Here is a 20749-nt window from a genome sequence, read left to right as displayed (position 1 = left end):
GTGGGCTACCTAACGAGCAGTCCCTCACGCAACCATACCACATTCGTGAGTCAGACTCTTGTGAGGTCTCATCTGGGTTTGGCACAGATTGCTGATTCTTCTTGAGTGACACTACCCATCTGAAAACTGAAAATAATGATATGTATGAATAATTATTTGGTTGTTATCTAATGCGTTTGCAATGGTTTACAAGCTGCGCTTCTGCAGTAGCGGAAATAGCATAAATTGTATGCAACCTCAGAGTATCATTCACAGCAAGGCTGAAACACAGCTTCTCCACATAATTCTTCTGTCCTAAGAAGACCTAATCAACAGATTTTCATGGTATTCCTGTCTTCCTTTGGCATGTGCAACATTTCACTGAGTTCTGCATGAATCTAACCTGAATTAATCAATATAAATAAACAGGTATCTAGAGTGGTCATATTTCTGATGGCAAAAGCCAAATGAAACCTCTCACTGGCCTCCTTTGACTGCCAAGGCCGCGCCTTCACATGGTTCTCCATACGTTATTCTTGTTGCCTATAGAAAATGTCTGAATCATGAAGTACTTGGACACATTTACCAAAATTACATCTGGAGAGCACATTGAGAACATACGAAGATGATGTCCATGAAAAATGAGATTTATAGTAGCTGTAGGCACACTGCCACATGTCCAAACCTGTAAATGTTATTTCATATTCTGTGTGGGTCTATGGAACAAGGAGGGCAAGGGATTTCCCAAGGTCACCTAATGAACTCTCCCAGTTCAGGAACTCATGGCTCCCCACATCTGTATTCAGTTTATCATCGGTGGTATCCTTTAATCGTTATACAGTCTTTATTTCTGCATCAGTGTGCTCTATTTCAGCAATTAATACTGACTGTTCTGAGTATGCTTCATTTCTGTATGAAGTTAACAGATATTTATTGCCAACGAACATGAGAATGTGATGTGAGTTCATGACCTAAGCAGAGAGGTCCTCTACGGCAAGACGTTTTCTTTCCAGGTCTTGCTTTTTGTTACTGTATTTTTTTTCTTTGCTTTCCTGTTCACCCTTTTCTATTTTCCTTGACAATTTTGATGTCAATTGGGCTGACAGATTAAAGTGAGCAATAGCCTTTCCTAGTCTTCAGATGAAGCGTGTCACCAAGGTGATATTAGATCGTGCTGTGACCTGGAGCAAACCCTAGTTCTCTCCCAAATGCAGATCTTTTGAATTGTGTTAAAACTCATCAAAAAGTTTGTCTTGAAGTATCTAGTATTTGGAAGATAGTTTTTACTATTTATCTTCAATGGCTTTATTTGTTACATCACTTCTTAACGTTGTTTTTGGCACATCTTGTGTCAGATTCCCTTTTGAAATTTGCTCAGTAGATAGATACCTACTAAAAGCCACACCCTTTAAAAATCACTACAAATTTTTAAATATCCAACTTAAGATATCTCAAAGATGTTTTATTTCTGCTGGGGTATATTCTTAGCAAATCAAATCCTTTAAAGAGTTCTGACAATACGATTTGTAAAATTGGAAATACTTGAAAAAAAACAGGGTAAAAGCTCTTGATCCTTGCAAATTCTGGTGCGTCTTCCGGCAGCGACTCACTGTTAGGTGCTTCCCTCATGAAAGAGTTGAACATGTGTACATGCTATAAGAATAGGATTTAGAATATTTTCAATAAACTTACTGTATCGTGTATGTGAACTAATGATTACATTATACCTTTGCAGACTAGCAATGATACCAACTCTTTCCCAAAAGAACAAATTCTGTCATATACAAAGGACTTTGTGTATAATTCTCTTTAGTCTTAATAGCAGTTAATCTACATGAATGGACACTCTGGGGAATATATTTCTTACGCTTGTGGTATTTAAAAAAAAAAAGTAAAATGTAAGTTTGAAAAATCAGTTTAGGAAAGTTTTCCAACTAATTATTCTATTTCACTCATTTCTTGAAGTTTATTGGTTCTTTCAATGACTTCCTCAGTTTTGTGCTGAGCCTTTCTAGGTTTAGCAGCTTCTGCCCTTGGCCAACGTCTTGGATTAGCCACGGTTGCACAGCAGTGTATGAGTGTGCGAGGTGTCTCCAAGTCTTCTCTCTGGGAGCTGGCAACAGACAACTCTCTTAAGAGAAGGAACAGCAAAAATAAGAAACACAACAGCATGACGAACAGGCTGCATGTTTAAATCATGTGTTACCACATGTTTGATTTTTGCCCTAGAAGTTCAGAAAGAGTTAATTGCTGTGCAATTCATAATGTGCATGTGTGTTTATTTTGGAGATGCAGTGAAGTCTGGGTTGGCTCGCTCCTCAAAATGTTTCACGGACCGGAGGAGAGTTTTTGCCTGATTTTATTCTGCTCGGTCTCAGCCTGGCAAACAACCCTAACTTTGCCACAACTAATGGGGCAAGTAAATATTGTTTTTAACAGCTTGTTTACCAGGAGGTGTTTTATCTAGATTCGTCTAAATTGTTCTCTTTTAACGGCCTTTTCCCAAACCAACCCATAGAGAAAATGAATTTTTTTATTGCAAATATTTCCATGACCTGGTCTAATCACAAAGTATTTTTTGATTAACAAGGATCATTCCCGTGTCCATCATTTCTGTTTACATCAGTAGAAGTACATAAGCAGCAGATAAAGAAACAAAAAATCTAGTGCATTCTGTCTGAAAGAATTTAAATTTAATTTAGAAGATTAAGCGTACCTGTTTCAACAGCAGAAAGTATCTTGTGGTAGTGAATTGTTAGCAATAGCTAGAGAAAAACCAAAGGGAACACTTTTACTTGATTCACAATGAATAATTTTGCCTTACTGCTAGTTTTCTTCTTGAAATATAAGCCAGAGATAGATTTCATCATTAACCTTTTGAACTGGGCCAAGTATAATTGGCAATTCTCCTGCAACGTCCATTTGTCTCTATTATGCTGTTCCTTTTATAGAAGAAATAATTGTCATTTCTTCTGTGTACGGGTTTTTTTCAGCCAACTTTTGTAAAGGATCAGAAATAGTATAAAGCCCCCAAATAATATCCTATTCTATCTAGGTTTGCCTAATAACAATTTGTGGTTGTATCTAAAAGTATTTCAATATGTTCAATATGAAAGTGGAGCACAACTGAGAAATTCTGTTTAGCAGATTAGATTCTTACCCTTGTCTCTATTAAAGTGTGGCAAGAAGGTTCTTGGAGATGTTCATGCTATCTCTTAACATATCATAACACGGAACAGAGGCTTGAAAGTTGTGCTATGACATACACCTATCTTGTCTGAAATCACCTACTGTCAGTAATAATGCCCTTTGTTTACTGAAGAGCTAATCAAAAATTTGGCTAGCTGTAACTGGAAAAGCCTTTTAATATCTCAGCTGTCAACATGCGAGTATGTCTTTTTGACAGCGTGTTTTCAGGAATATATATGACATAGTAACAGATAAGAGAACAGCCTTAACATCTGGAGAAGAGACAAGCTTCAATCAAAATGAAGGATGATATGTGTCAGTACTTTTATGATGAGTGGGAGAAGATTTCAGAGAAGGGCTACACTAAGATTTTTACTTACTGAATCAGTATCTCTTTTTCCCCTGTTGGTTGCTTGTTGATTGCTGAATATTTGCCCTTTGCCCCTGAACATTATTTAATACATTAAAAAATACACCATCAGGGAAATAATTTTTATTTCTCCTATTAGTTATGCTTCTGCTGAGTGCACTGTTCACTAGTGTGTACTAGCATGCTGTTTTACAGAAGAAATGACACAAAAGGGGCACACATTTTCATTAGAAATGCAATTATCAGGCTGGTGGTTGATGGTTTACTGCTCCTTTGGCCCACAATATATTATGTAAGACAGAAACTAGAGTAATATGTTTTGATACATCTGCCTCAGTCCAGCAAACTTTTAAATTCCATGGGTTTTCTGCCCTTGACCTCCTGCTGAGCTGAATATAGAGTACTTAGCGGGTGGAATATCACTAGTGTCTTGAGATCTATAGATAAAAGCCATTAGAGTGGAATTGGATATTATCACTTTTGGCTTTGCCTTCGTTACACAGTGAAATACTTGTTTGGTAGCATATCTGCCCGCTTTTGACTTCTCAGGTCTCTGAGTTAAATCTAGGCTAAATTGTTAGTCATGGAAAGCAGCTGTTGTAAAGATGCTGTACCAGTGCCCTCTGAAGTTTACCATTTTGTCTTAAAAACCTAGAGTGAAGTGACTTCGTGGCCCGTAAATCTGTCAGTTGGAGAACCCAAAATCTTTGTATAGTTTCTTCTGAGATTTAAGATTATTTCCCAAAAGAGTGTATATGCATCCAAAGGATAAAATGGTCCATCATCACAGCTGACTTGGATATCTTCAGTGATTGCATCAACACGCATGCTTTGTATTGAATGGGTTTGGAGATGTCAGTTTCTGCTTGGACCCACTAGAAGTGATGCCTGTCCAAGTGTTGTGGCCTAACTCCAGTAGGCAACTAAGAACCAGCCAGCCAGTTACTCGCTCCCTGCAGTGGGATGGAGAAGAGAATCATAAGGATAGAAGTGTGAAATCTCGTGGGTTGAGATGAAGACAGGTTAATAAGTTAAAAAAGGAAACAAAGAAAAACAAACCCCAGAAAAACAAGAGATGAAAAAAACCCAGTTGACGGATGCCCAGCCAGTCCCTGAGCAATGGTAGCCCTGTCAAAATTGCCTCGCTCCCAGTTTTTAATGCTGAGCATGATGTCATATGGCACGGAATATCCCTTTGGTCAGCTTGGGTCAGCTGCCTCAGCAGTGTCCCCTCCCAGCTTGCACACCCGCACCTACTTGCTGATGTGGCAGAGTGACAAATAGAACAGGCCTTGGCACTGTGTAAGCACAGTCCAGCAACAACTGAAACATCCCTGTGTTATCAGCACTGTTTTGGTCACAAATCCAAAACACAGCTCCATATGAGCTATTATGAAGACGATTTATTTGGTTCCAGAGGATTTATTCGGTTCCAGACGATTTATTTGGTTCCAGCTAAAACCAGTACAATTTCCATCCCTTATTCCATACTATTTACATCATGTTCAGGTTCCACGCTATCCAATACATCCTCCTTACCCACCACCTCCCTTAATCTTTGGGCCACCCCTGTAAAATGTCCGTAAAATGTCCCTTGAGTTCATTTAGCCCATGATTTTGGGCTCCATCTGTTACAATGCTTGCTCAGGACAGGAGGGGTGGTGTGTTGTATGGAGTTAGTAGACACCAAAGCCAGCTCAGGCTGGGGCACTGCTGCATTTGCACTGCTTCTTGTGAGGCTCATCCTCCAGGGATTCAGGTGGAACTCCTCCCATCGCCCCTGCTTTGGTGTGGACTTATGCATGGACCACAGTCCCTTAGGGGTATACTTGCTCCAGCGTGGACTTATTCATCTTATTCAAGGTGTACCTTCTCTGGTGTGGCCTTTTACGTACAGCCACAGACACTTTGAGGATACCAAGAAATGCAAGTCCCGGTTTACAGTGCCCTGCTGCTTTGTCCTGGAGAAGAGGGAAGGTAGGGAGGAAAGGGAATTTTTTTTCTCCTGTGTTTTTTATCAGATGTTCTTAGTAAGGGAAGTAAGTGTTCAGAGATTGAATTAGCTCATCAGTTATAACAGTTCTGGTTAATCCATGAGAACAGTTGGCTGATGGTGTAATGTTAATATAACCTAGTGCTGTACTACAGAAAATAAGCTTCCTATTTAGTACACTGTTGTATGGCAAAAAAGAGTTTCCACAAAAAGATTCTAACTGAACAAATCCAGATTTAACAAATCCAGGTTATTGGCCTTGGTATGCACCTGACTTAAAAGGCCAGTGGGATGTGAGAATAAATATTTTTTTATTCATCCAACTGTGTTCTTTGAAGTTGTAACCTGAAAATGGAAATAGACTAGAAATAGACTTTCAGCGTGTTTTGTAAATTGGATTACTTCTGTCTAGCATTATTAGAGAAACCAGAACACTAAGATTTAATATTAATTTTAAACTAATTAGATTAGGGATTTTAGATTCTTAACTTTTGATGACTCATTGCAATAAACTTCCATTCTCCTGCCTTGTGGAACTCCAACCTTTTAAAATGGTCTGAAATTAAACCTCTAGACATTAAAGCATTGGTTTGACCAGTACTGCATAGGAAGTTGACGGCCAGATTGAGAAGAGAGATTATAATCTCACTTGTCATCTTCAGACTATTTCATCATTGTTAGAAAGCAGTTAGTGTTTCAAAAATATTCTGTCAAATTTCTAACACAGGAATAAATGAGAACACAGGAGGTTATCTTAACACCTTCAAATAGGGATAGCAACACAGGCTCTTTTTTTTGCTAAAATATGTTGTTTTGTATTAATGTGTGAATTTATTTGTATCTTTACAAGAGTGATATGGATACATTAAGATTATTAATCCAACAGGCATCCTACTGTACTACGTGTCTGCAAACAATTAACGTTTTAGGCAAACGTAAGTATGCAAGCAGAAGTACCAGGCTGTGTGCCTCTGCCTCCTAGGAGAACCCTGTGCTCCTCAGCTGGGACTTACTCTCTACAACGCTGTGATAATTTCTCATCATGTTACTTGACAAAAACACAAAGAATACTTTCAGACACCGCATTAGAAGACCTTTTTTTGTATGTTTGGTTCCAAGACAGCATTAACTCCACAGAATGGTGAAAGTAATAGGGATCACTCAGCCTGCCTTGAGGCCATGACAAAACTATAATCTGTTTGTTGATAATTCTGCAGCCCTGTGAAGCGTTCTCATTTGCTCCATAAATTGTACTGAAGAACAGCCTTTTTTAGAATAAAAATATACTAATTTCTCTGTATTTAAATAGGATATAAGTAGCTAAAATAGAAAACAGCCTAAATGCAATAGCTTCTCAGGATATTGCACACCCATCAAAGCAAACTGGAACCCAACAGATCAATAGTTAAATACCATTAAAAACAGTTTTGAGAAAAAATCATAATTGACTTTGCCATATGCCTCATTTTCTTACTACACTATCTTCAGAATGAAACACAATCACCGTTCATAGAGAAGCTAATTATCCAGTGTCAGTTAAGCCCTCAATAACTGATCCCTTGACAGCTGGTAATAAGTCCAAAACCCCATTGCAAATTGCATTAAAATACATGTTTATCCACTGGAGGAAGATCAGGAGCCCAGCTCATATGTTCACTAAACACTACAGCTAGCAACGATTGCCTTCTTCAAGATAACTTTCCATGCGCCTTTCACTTCAATTTTGGACTTTCCTCTTTTCTGACTACTTCAGGCTTGGACATTTCAAATCCCAAATGGTGAAAACATAGCTTTGGCTTTTGTATTCTGTCTTCAGTGAATATATGAAACTGTGCTCAGAAGACCTGGTGGTTTTTGCCTAAACACTTTTTGAAAGTTGCCCTTTTGTATCAACTAAAGGTGTCAACTAGATTTTGCATATGTTAAAGCAGGTAACGAGGGATGTAGGAAATGGGAGCAGAACTGATTTGGAAGTCCAATAGCACACTGGTATAAACTCTTCCAGCTTATAAAACTGTTCCATCTCTAAGGTTTAGACACAAGCAATCTATTTCCCAAATGGCCCATATTTCACTTCTCAGCTTTGTTTTCCTCATGCTTTGATCCGCCCTGAGGACCAGTATATACTGTTCTTAAAGCTTTCTGCAATGTAACTACTGTAAGAACTACTTTGTAGATGAAGATTTGAAAGTCAAAACTCATTTAGCTTTGTTCAATTACCACAAAAAAGAAAAAAACAAAACCAAAGAAACCAAAAAGCTAGTGAGTGACAGAGAGGAAAACAGAAATATGATGAAAAGCTTTTTATGGCTGTTCTTCAATATAAATAAATACATAGTAATAGTACTTGATTTCGGAGAATAAGAAGGACAAAACCATGTTACTTTTATTATATAAAATTGTGTGATAAAATTAAAAGAACAGGATAAATTTCATGCAAGTTCTAAACGGCAGGTGAACGTGGCAAGTTTTGGCTGACTTTCTGGTGATTAGTTATATCTGTTTCTGCAGTAATGAATTCTCTTAATAAAAAACACTGCTGAAAGGGTTCCTCATTGTTACCTTTCCAATCTTGGCTCAGACAGTTCTTCATTGTGTGATCTAAAGACCAATCTACTGCCCAATTCTGTAACACCTCAGTAGAAAATTTACTATTCAACTTCAAAGCTGAGGAATCTGAATTTCTTTATGCCCTAATTTGTTCTTTTATAAAGTTTGTTCTTATATTTCACAGGGCTAGTGTGAATTGGATTAATTATTACTACAAAGTACATTTGTATCTTTGCATTAAAAGACCTGCTCCGTATCTGTCTGTCTATCTTGTTCTCCATCGCAGAAGTATTTAAGGTCTTTGACATTATTATACACAAAGGAGGAAATTAAAATGTTTCTAGCGATTGTTCCTCCTTGTTAGGCAACCACATTTTTCAGTGCTTTTGGTTAGTGATGAAGACTGTTGTGTAGCAGTAAATCAATAGATGATTGGTGTAGCCTTTTCTTTTAATTGTCACCATCTCCACTATACATTGATCGAGTCTTTTCTTCTTTTTTTTTTTTTCTTTTTTGGCATTTAAGAAAGGAATTGCCATGAAAATGGAAGCATCTTTAGTTCACATCCTTATTTTTTTTTTCCTCATCACACTGGCATGTACATCCATCTATTACTACCGTAATGTGCTTTTGAGGTGTAAAAGGCTATTTAGTTCATCTTCTTAGTAACTACCTCTGCATATTAGGGGCATCGGAATTGAGAATACTTTTCATTCTCTGAACAACTGGAATATTTCTAAGTAGGTGAATAAATGAGTTCCGTAAGCAAGAACATCAGAAGACCCAGATAAGATAGTGATGTTATGAGAACCTTGAAAATAATTCTCTTAATGATCAATTTATATTTGTTTAATGAAACAAGATATTTTGATGACTCTAAATACTCAAGATGTTTTTAAATACCTGCTTTCATGTTTTTTGCATACCCCAAACTCATCTGCTTTACTTGTCTTTGTACCAAGTGTTGTGCTGAACAGCAGATTGTGAGGACAGTAGCAATGTAATTCCTACCATCCTAAAAGGTATTAGCAAAATAACTATGTCAGTTAAGTACTGGGTCAACAATTTTGTTCCTGAGGTCCAGAGAGCTTCTAATAATTCTTCTGGAGCAGCGTATGCCCCTATGTAAGATCAAGTGGGTTATCTAATCTATTCTTTTCCTTGTCTGATCCAAGACAAATTTTGCGGTGCGTCTGGGTGCTTTTGTGGAGTGCTCTGTGCGTTCAAATGACAGATCTGTGATTTTCCTGTAAAAATTACAACCTATGAAATCAAATGTCTCTGGTGAAGATTTTAATCTTGTGTTCTGGGATGTAAGTAAGGTCTGTCACTCTCTCAGAATAAGTGCCTACATTGCAGTGATTGTGCTGACTCATTACCCAGGTGTATCAATGCCTTGAATGGCAGGCAGCTGTGCTCTCTCGATAGAGTCCCAGAAGCAGTAGGAAGGGGAATGGAGGGGCAGAAGATAGCCCCTCCATCACACACTGTGTAGGATACGAGATCTGAACATTTAGTATGTGCTACGTATTTAGTCTTTTGCTGAGTTCTTCTACCCTGTTCTTCCCTTAGGATCAATTTAAGATGAATGTTATGTCTAGAAGGAAGCCCCTTTCATTCCTAAGAAGTGCAGCCGAAGAGTAATATGCATTTTTTATTTTGCAAGTGCAGCGCTGGTTTTCCATGTTTGGGATGTAACAGAGAGAAGTCCTAAGCAAAAAAACCAAATTCTTTAAAATACTCGTTGCTGTGATCCCATTCTTCCACAACTGCATGTTTTCCCTTTGTAGCCAGACTCCTTTAACGTACTTTAGAGGTTTGCATAGTTCCTACTGCTGTATTATCAAAATGAAGACCACTTCCTGAGAGATGAGACTTGCTCAGCCGAGAGGAGAGCCCATGTGCCCGTTCTTGATGTGGCCTGCCCAGCTGGGTGGCTATGAGTAGCACCCTTCTGTGCTTAAGGTACAGAAAGAAAAGGACCAGCTTTAGAAAGACTGGAGCCGCCCAGGTGTACTCAAGAATTTAGTGCAGGATGATGGGACTGCCGCCTCCAAATCTAGTTATCTTTAAGTTCATCTGATCCTGCAGCTTCCCAACTCCTCATCCAGGAATGTCACCTGGACCTGTTTGTCCAGTCACAGAGGAAGATCTCTCTGCTTTGCTGTTTTCCTCTCGTTACTCCACACTGAAACGCATAGGGGTTGAACCCATTTCAATGAAAAACGCACTCGGTTTAAACTACATGCTTGTGACCAGTGCTTCAGTAGTAACATCTTCCATTTTATAAAATTTCTTTCATCTGGGAGGTTTTAAAAGCTTCCTGCGTCACGAAGGCTGCAAATTATTTGTAAACAAGACCTTACTACTTGCAAACTTGGATGTTGTTTCGTAGAGTAAGATAGATTGAATTATTACAGTCAAATCTGTAATGTTACTCTTGTTTACAGCACACTTCCCTTAACAATAAATCTCCGAGCCCGTGGGCACTTTCAATTACTGTATCTTCCTTGCTTAGCAAAGGAACTCATAAACCTCTCTCTCTGTCATATCATTCTGAAGAATCTTTGCACATAACAAAGACTGTGTTGTCTGACAATGCTTATATTAAGAAAGACATTAAAAAGATAACTTCTGTGGTTCACCTGTCTTTGCCTGTGACCATAGGAAAGAAGGCATACACAGATTACTGCAACAAACTTGGACCTTCCTTCAAAATTTATTCCTATGCCATGTGAAAAATGGGTAGGAAATAGAATGGAACTAAATCTTTAAAATTTAAGATTTTTGTGAGGTATAAAGAAATTAATCTTCGTATAAACTCTTTCAAATGTGCAGCACCAGACTTCTCAGTATTTCAGGTTTTGTGAAGAGAAACCAGAAGATGCGGCTCTGAAGGCATAGGTATCTCTCCTGTGGAGGATTTTATGGCATTATTTGAGGTGTCATGTTTACATAGTTTCTTGACCTACACAGGTGGCAGAGGAAGATTCACTCTCATTTCACAGATGTGAAAATGAGGCGTGTGCAGGAAATAAAATTCAAATATTCTAACTGCCCTTCTTTTCTATTCTCATCTAGAAAAAACATGGAAAATGTAGGAATCGCAGCTGACAACTCCTACCAGTTTGTCCTTATAATCTGTGTGTGTTTTCATTGTAGATGAAGATTGTAAGAGGTATGGTGTGTTTTGAATAGAAATCACCATTATCTACTCACCACCAGTGAGTTAAGAGGAAAAAGTGGTGGGGAAAAAACTCCCACAAAACCTGAGTACTGAGAAATATCATGGTTTAAGTTTTCTGAACGCAGATAGCTAAAAGTAATTTCTGGAATTTTTGCTTAGAAGTCTACATCAATACAGTAAATAGACTGAGTTGCTAGTGGAAACGAGATGTTCATAATTTCTGACAATTAGTCCAGATACCTAAATGTCTGTTACAAAACTCATTTTAGGAATGGTAGTTGGAAAATGTTGATGAATATTGCCAGTGTCATATTTAACTGTTAAACAAGTAATAGCATATAATCTTTTATGCCTGAGTGTAAAAATATTCCTTAAAATAAATGACAATAAAAATATATGAAGCATACAGCTCCATCACAAAATAACTGTAATCCCATTTTGTAACAGTAATGAATATACTGCTGCAAGCTTCACTGATTAAAAACTTTTTGTGCCAAGTTAGTTTCCTATTTATCAAAATGGGACGTAAAATGCAGACTACCTTTCTATATGGTGTATTAACATCCACGCTTTACTTCTGGAAGGCAGTCCACATTCCTTTATCATTTTGAGCTTCAGATTTAAATGTCTCCAGCTGTCAAAAGTTTAATTCGGGTCACCGGCAGACCTCTGGCTGCTGAGGGTAGAAAGCAAACAGAGCAGAAGGCAGGAGGTCTGCTCTCACCCACCACGCACTCACTCGAGGAGTGAGAGAGCTCTGGCACGCTGTGCTGCTCACGGCAAACAGGGCTCAGGACGCCACAACGTCCATTCCTCTGGCTTAGGACAGAGGGAACAGTATCTCCGTAGCTGCATCTGCTGTCCTCTTTGCCACCCCAGTTTCAGCGTTACTGGGTAAAAAGCCTTTCATTTATATTTAACTTGCATTGGCATATTGTTGTATTTTCCAAAATCTAACGTGTTGTGAGATTTGCCGCGTGCATTTTGTACATTGACCCCTATAGTACTGCAGGTATTTAGTGTCATAATGTGATAGCAGAAAGAAGTGACACATTAAAGAATTATAGTATTCTGTCACCTTTGAAGAAGGAATATTCTTTGTTTTGCTGTGTCAACAGAATGTCTCCTACAGTACACTGTCTAAGGCATACAAATCTGTTACTTTGGGGGCCACATCTGCTAAAAATGCTATCCATCTGAATTCTTGGATGGAGAAACTATTATTTTCTAAGGCCAGCTACATAAGTGAAAATGCAAAATGCACCTTAATAAGCAGGCCACTTTATGACTGTAACTGCTGAGGGCATTTGGCAACATTTTAAATTTAGTGTTAGAAGAATTAAAATTTCTTTGGCATTAATTTTCATAATATCTATCTATGATCTATCACCTATTTTAGAGAAAAAATTAAAAGATGGAATGTGTTATTCATTGCTACAGAAAATAACATGGTATTGCAATAGATTTAATAGAGTTTTTAAACAAATTAGCAAACTGGAAAATTAAAAAAAAAAAGCTAGATCTGTTTTTACCAGATAAAGTAAAATGCTGAAGTTTTTGACAAAACAGTATAATCCAGCTGTCGTTGAAGCTTCATGTACATATTTACCCACAACTAGCAGCTGTTAGGTCAACTGAGTGACGTAGGACAACAGTTCCAGCTGTAGAAAGCCAAAGTTAAGCCTTCATGAAATCAAATCTTAGCCATTTCTTCTTCTTCATACCCTGCTAAGGAACAGCAAGACATTTGCCTTTGAAAATAACTCTCAGATCCAATTATTTAATAGTAAAAGATGAAAAAACATTAAACAAATCTAATAACTGCCAAATTAATGAAATTTCCTACACTTGTGTTTGGTAGCTGAAGACAAGCTAAATGGCTAAACAGCTGTCTAACCTAAGGAGGCTGAAAAAAGAGTGTGCAAAACCAGCCTTTAGAGAAAATATCTCCCACCAATATCAGATGCAGCAGTAGGAATCAGAACTAATTTAAAATACGTTCCAATTTATTCATATTAGGAAGTTAAGTGTTGTTGGATTTCAGGGCTTAAGAATACCTGGGCATATGACTGGTCAAAAGCAATTTGCTGTTGACATTACTGGATCAAGGCAGTTCTGAAGCCACATTGCATCTTTTCCCCCCTGCTTTAGATACTCCTCTAATGATCAGCTATAAAGAATGCTGTGGAATTAGTTTAATTTTTGATTATGCAGAAAGAAGTCAACTTGACTATGATAGGCTGTGTTGCGCCTGGAGGGCTTAGATAGCCATAATTTGATGTAACCAAGTGGAATAAGCAAGCCTGTCATGGCAGAGGGAATAGACTACACACTAGTTTGACAGCATCCTTTTTCTGCTAGAGGAGCTTTGCAAAATAATAGCGTAGTTCAGGTCACTTGGAGATTCACACTCTCATTGACCATCTTCCTCTATCTTTGTAGCTCTTGATTACAAATTATTTTTTTCACATACTTGGCTAGCCTCTGAAAATGTAATAGCTGCATTTGCTACCATTTCTGAAATGGAAACTAAATCTTCCAGACTCCTTAGAATCGGTATCTAATTTGTCAAGACTCATATGCGACTGCCAAGTTAAAGAGGTAACTATGTGGATCTGAATTATTATTATAGTGTTCTGGACAATGCTTTCTCTGATTTCTTGAAGTTTATAGACATTTAAAATGTGGTATAAACCACCGAATATGAGGTCTTCCACCCTAAATTTCTAATAAGCTATGAAACCAGTGGGAACCATACACCGGGCAAGAAACTGTTTCTGAAAAATAACAACATTAAAAACATGCCTCTATTGCCAATGAATGGATGCAACATGGACAAATCACTGAAATCTGAAATACAGCCTCTTTTTTTGTAGAACGGTCTGTCATCAGCAATAGTACACAAAAATAACAGGTAGAATAAAATCAGATTTCCCCTCCCTGGCCTTCCCCCCCCAAAAAAAATTGGCATTCTGCTAGCCTTTTTGGGCTATCTGTCTTGGGGAAAATAGTTTTAATCCTTCATACACATTCAGGCCATTTATTTTATTGTGGTAGGACACAAATATAATAGGACATTAATATTATTATGCCAGGTAAATGTTTTGTTTCATTACATGTATGTTTAAGTCATATCAATAAATAGTGCAGTAAATATAATAATCATAAAGCATTCTACAGGCTCACAAGCTTATAATGAACTTAATTAATACAAAATCAAAACTAAGGCTCAGCAAGCTACTCATCCAGCATCAAGATCATTTTCATGGGCAGTAAGATACAGACGATCAGCTTTTTGATATACTTTAGACAGAGCATCTGGTTTTCTTCTGGACCTTAAATCTCTTCTCAGCCTTCTTACAGAGAGAGCACCTGAGGAAGAATGTAAGTGGGTTTTCTAGGGCTTACACAGATGTGGTCCAGAAAATACTTGTGGGAGACGGTATCTAAAAATCTGAAAACTAGAACCTAAATTAGTCCCTCTTTATCACTTGCTTTTTGGTTCTCCTGTGACTATACAGCAAGGGAAACCATGCAGAATTAGCAGTGCGAGTACCTCCAATTCACAAATTCACACTGAGCTCAAATTTGGCCAATAACCCATGAATTATTCTTTCTCCTTTTGTTGTCAATTTGCATACTCAAGTAAAAAATGAGGCTAGTCATAGAAAAGAAAATTAGAGAATTTGTAGACTGACTTACTGGGTTGCACAGAACCCTGTCAGCTGTTTTTAACCGAGTAATGAAAGCTGTAAGACTATTTGACTTTTGGGTGTGTGTTATCCCTAGGCAAAGTATCACACGTGCATTCAATTAGTTTTGCAGCACACTAATTTGAGTTTGTGAAGCATATTGTCCCCACAGCAAAGAAATGCTGCAGGGCTATTGTTGAGTAGCGTGCACCACAGCCTGACATGATTAATGAGTTTTTAATATTACTGCTAACCTACACAAGCAGATTTACAAATTATCCCGATTCGAGGTCTAGGTGGGCAGCTCTTCTGTGCTTGATGTCAACACTTGAACGTTCCTTTATCTGAAATGTGAAGTTTATTTGAGTAGAAATCAACTTTAGCATTTAGGGAGAAAGGAAAATACCAAAGAGCTTTGTGTAGAACTTGGGAATGGACGATATGTTTTGTGAAAAAAGTGTCTACAAGTGTACTTTTTTAATTAGGAGGAAAGGTCTAATTTTCATTAAGCAGTTCTGTGTGATGGGATGAATCATGAGGAAAAACCCCTCAATATTTATTATGTTTATTTTAAAGTGAAGATTCTTACCATTAAACTGCTGTTGGATTTTTTATTTCTTTTTTTAGCATTTCATACTTACTGAAGCTGCATTAACAACATGTTTCTCTTTCACTTTACGTTTAAAATATAAGTTTAAGATATATTAGTTCTTGCATTTTTTTAAGCAAATGAAGCTAATTTCTGTTATTTTCTGTTCTTTCCTTTGTTCCTGGAGTTTTTCTTGATTTCAAGAAAGGTAAATTGTCTGGGCCTAACAAAAGAAAAGTCCTGGCCCCTTCTATTTGTAACTGATGACATATAGTATTTAATATACTCTTAGTACTACTGTGTACCAACCAGGTATTCTCCTCAGAAATATACAATATTTAGAATCTGTTCTGTCATGCACCAAGAGATGCTGAAATAATTTTTTGATCCTTGCTTATACACATTAGCAAATCAAAATCTAGATCTGTCTCTAGCCCAAGTTATGAAACTCTTAATTAAAAGAAAATATTAAATGTTAAACTAGACATAAAAAATAAATCATGGTTAACTTACTTACAGAATATTGCAAAGTATCTCCAGAAATCATGTTTTATTGTATATAGGCCAAGAAAGACAAACTCAAAAATTAACTCAAGGAAGATACCAAACTGCGCAGTCATCTTGCCAGCTCTACTGTACTCAAAGTGCAGGCTTTGTTTTTTCATCACAGTTTCTTTCATGTTGTTGTTAAACTAAAGCAAGATATGAGGAGTAATATTCTTTTTCTTGATTATTTTTTTCATCAGCTAATGAGCAGAATGTTAACTGGAGTTAAAATATAGTTACATATATAAATACAGTTTATGAGTAATAGAAGCCTAATATAAACATAACATAAGCACAATGTAGAAATATGTTATGCTATATATAGTTAAAAAGTAGACAAGGTCAAGGTGGGCTAGGCAATAAAGTCCTTTATTGTTCCAAGCTAATCAGTTATTAAGTGTTTTTGGTCCCCACCCAGGCTGGGCCAGCAACAGAAAACATCTGCCTGGGTTTACATCCAAGCCCATCCTTCTCCCTCCCAGGGAGGGGATGTGTACATAATTTGAAGTGTCTCAGAGGTTTGTTTTGTTCACTGAAAACTTCTAAGCCACCTAAAAGTCTGATCCTTTGTTGCCTTCGTTGGCGTGGCGACCTGGTTCAGGAACGGCACGGCGACCACCCCCAGGCCGCTCGGGCCATCAGCTCGCAGACACCAATGTGGTGGATGGCAAATGGCGTTTATTGATAAATAACACAGCATTATATGGGTTAGGTTTACAGCGTCACTTCCATCTGCTTACATCACAGGCTGAACGCTATTGGCTATCAGGAGAGGAGGGGGGGGGGCCCTACCTTTCCGTACAGCGTGACATCTTCCGACCGCCAAGCCCTAACTATCCACATTTCCCTCCTCCTTATGCTTAACGAAATAGGTTAATATAAAATATAAAAATTTTAATACTTAACCTTAAGACTTAAACTTAATATTTAGCCGTGAGATTTATCTCTAAGATACAACTATAAGACTTAACCTTAATTAACCTTAACTTCAATTTAAAAAATGTAAATATTAAAATCTTACGATAACAAAGATAAGGTACCTTAAACAAATGCATTTGTAAATTAGCTAAAATATAACAATCTTAAAAATTCTATCGCTATTCTTATTCTATATTTACTCTATATTTTATAATAGTCTTAAAAAGTATATGTCATAAACCTGAATAAAAATATAAGGCATAGTAAACGGGTAGAAGTTGAGGTAACTTTTAGGGACAATTGAGGATAACACTGGGTAGCTACGTTTTTAAAACAGTTGACGGTGTTCTACGAACATAATGTTAACTTTCTCTAGCTGACTCTTGACAAACGACACAATTCTATTCAGTATACAGGGTCCAAAAATTAGTGTCATCACGATCATCGCGATCGGCCCTACTGTTATGTTTTCTCTTATCACTCGATCACTTGCAAGGTCCCGTAGGATCCTCCTGTATGGCTGATGGTGATGGTAATCTAATTCTGCCTGTCCTATAGTGACAAGCTCCAAGATCAAGATCACACAAAGGCATCGTAGCCCCTCTTTGCGGAGGCTATTCTGCCGTTGTCTGGGTTCTGCCAGTGAGGAACTTCCAGGCTTGGACAGGACATTTGCCAACTTGTCATCTTCTCTTGTCACCGGGGTGTACTGGTTACGGGGGTGTCCGATGATCCAGTCCTGTGAACAAAAACTCACAGTTTTCATTAGTTTTATTCTGGCTATTATGGTGCAAACAGCCACCTGGATCGAGGTTAGATGCTTTTCCTTCGCGACATGCTTAATCATGTCCGCGATGCTAGACCCCGCTGGTAGTGATCGCAGGATTTCTTTGGTTGTCGAATTACACTGCTGACGTAAACATTCTGCTATGACTGGGCCTTTTGCCTCCGCAGGCAAGGCTGAGGAGTCAACTGCCGCTTGGAGACAATCCACAAATTTTGTAAAGCTCTCACTTTCACTTTGCTTTATTGTGGACCATGGCGATGGTTTGGCAATGACTCTAGAGGCTGTGCGAATAGCTTCTCTGGCCGCACGAGTAGTTGCAATAACTTCATGGGCCCGCAGGCCCTGGGCTTGCGCCTGGGGAGTAATCATTGTGGTATCTGTGACCATTAACCGCTGCAGGCTGGAGCCATGCAGTGGATGATCCGCCCCAGTTACTTGGGCCAGTTGCCTCCCAGTTGCCTCACACAGTTGTCCTCCCATTCTTGTTTAAAAACGATCATCCCTGCCCCGTCAAAGATTAATCTACAAGTTTGTTTTATATCGAACGGGAGCATATCGTCTCCCCCGAATATACCATCTGTGAGGGTGGAGACCATGGCAGAATTAAGCCCTTTATCCGCAATTGTCTTAACAATCGCTTGTATATCCTTAGGGTTTATTGGTGTGTGGACCTTCTGTCCCCCGTCTGTCACCCGGAACGGGAACGCTAGCGTGGCTGATGGGGCCCAGTCGGCGCACGCAATCTTTATTCTCCTCCAGTCCGTAAGAGGGATTTCTCCCCCTCGCGGTTTCTCTTTAATTTGGATGGGGATATTTTGGCTCTTGACTTTGTCTATCTCTGTTTCCTCCCCTGCTAAGTTTGAATCAATTGCGAGCCACTCGTCCCCACTGATGTTCGATTCGGAGTCGGAACTCGACTGACTGGTTACTTCCGGTTTCCAGTACCTTTTTTGTCGAGCTCCGGCCCCCTCCCCTATGGGCGGGCTGCTCCTTCCCCCCGGACCCACCCCGCCCTCCGCTCGGCGGGGTGTCCGCCCCACAAGCGCATCTTTCGAAATGCACACTCTGATTGGCTCTCTGCCCCCCGTTCGCCCCCCTTTTCCCTTCTTGGTTGCTCCTACCACCCCTCTCCCCCCTGTTCTCTTCCGCCTCCCGTTTGTGTGCGCTTGATAACTTTAGAGCTTCCTCCCTGTTCCTGCGAAAGGCATTTTCGCCCTGCCCTTCCCCTTTGTGCTCGGCGCCATCTTGGGGCGCATAGGGTGGTGGTGTAGGCCAGACTTCCTCAGACTCTGTGTCTTTTGCGGCGCCCCTAGCTTCCTCGGCTAACCCACCCCAGAAGGATTTAGCTTGTTTCTGTCCCTCCATAAGCGGGTCGGGGTTCGGGAATTGAGGGGACGTGTCGCCCTCTTGCTGATCTTTAGGCTCAGCAGAACCGCTATCGTCTGGGGGGTGCAAAGTCTGTGTGGCTGCCCCGATTCCCAATTTTGGGGTGGACAATAAACAGTTCTTTGCCGTGCTCCAGGTCTCCTGTTCTTGTATGGCCTTCTGCAGGGCCTGCACGACTTTCCCCCATGACTTAAGGTTTTTTCCACAACCTGAGGACATCGTCTCCTCGCCTAACGCTTTAGTGCACTTATCCCACACTTCAGGGTGGAGAATATCCACCGGCTGGTCAATGACCCCAATTTGCAAAAGCCTCGCAACTGCGAGAGTAAAATCTTTGGGCTTACAATCAATACCCCAACGCTTATGTAATTGCGATACAACCTTCACAAGGGCTTCCATCCTCCTTGTTGGTCCGGGAGCATCCTCCCTGCCGGGCTGGTCCTGCCGCTCCGGCCGCCGTTCACCCGATTCCAGGCGAGTCTTTCCCGGGTTTCGGCACCACTTTTTGCCTTCATTGGCGTGGCAACCATCCCCAGGCCACTCGGGCCATCAGCTCGCAGACACCAATGTGGTGGATGGCAAATGGCATTTATTGATAAATAACACAGCATTATATGGCTTAGGTTTACAGCGTCACTTCCATCTGCTTACATCACAGGCTGAACGCTATTGGCTATCAGGAGAGGAGGGGGGGGGCCCTACCTTTCCGTACAGCGCGACGTCTTCCAACGGCCATGCCCTAACTATCCACAATCCTTTGTCTTCTGAAGTCTTGTCATTGATTTTAGAGAGCGCAGTATCAGGTCTTCAGTAGACATTTAACTGACATATTTGTGCTCTCACTTCTTTCTTCTGGCTATATTTTAAAGCTAAGTAAAAGCCATTCCTGAACACAAAAGCAAAACCAGGAAGGGAATGATAAAGTCTCCTTGGTCCAAAAAAGACAGGCTTCTGGCTTTGAGGCTCAGCCACTATGGCAGAAGGATAAAAGGAGAGGCTTTCTCGTGTTGACAGGATGTATATCCCAGAGTGCTCTTTGCATCCCGACTACACAAAGGAAACAGCTCATCAGCAAAAGCTTTCTAACAGATCTATAAAGGCCTCCCAGCACTCTCTGGTTTGTTTCGATGATTTTTCAAGCTCTAGGAACTGTCTAAAACCTTTTCCCCTCCCATCTTGTAAAGCAATTGTCAATATGTAGCATGGGAGAATGCGATTTGTTTTGTAGTCTTTTCACAGATGTGTAAGTTAGCCCATACAGAACTCCTGCTTTATTTGTCCCAAATCAACCTCAGTTGCTAGTGCAGGCTGGCTAATTCAGACCGTGAATTAGGTAATTTTGTTTCAGAACACTTTGTGCTCTGTTACGGCCTTATTCTTTCTGGCCTGTAGGCTGTTGTCCCCTCATCTTCCCCCCAGTTCCTCAAATCTTTCACATTTAACTGGTTACGCAGCTAGGAATATAACGTTTCAAAGATATAAATAATAATGAGCTCCTTTAATAAAATCAGATGTAAGTTATGCAGCAGACGTCAATTACAATGGATTTTAAAGGTTTTGGTC

The sequence above is a fragment of the Opisthocomus hoazin genome, chromosome 15 (assembly GCF_030867145.1).
Source record: "Opisthocomus hoazin isolate bOpiHoa1 chromosome 15, bOpiHoa1.hap1, whole genome shotgun sequence".
Lineage (NCBI taxonomy): Eukaryota > Metazoa > Chordata > Aves > Opisthocomiformes > Opisthocomidae > Opisthocomus > Opisthocomus hoazin.
This window is presented reverse-complemented; position numbering follows the sequence as displayed.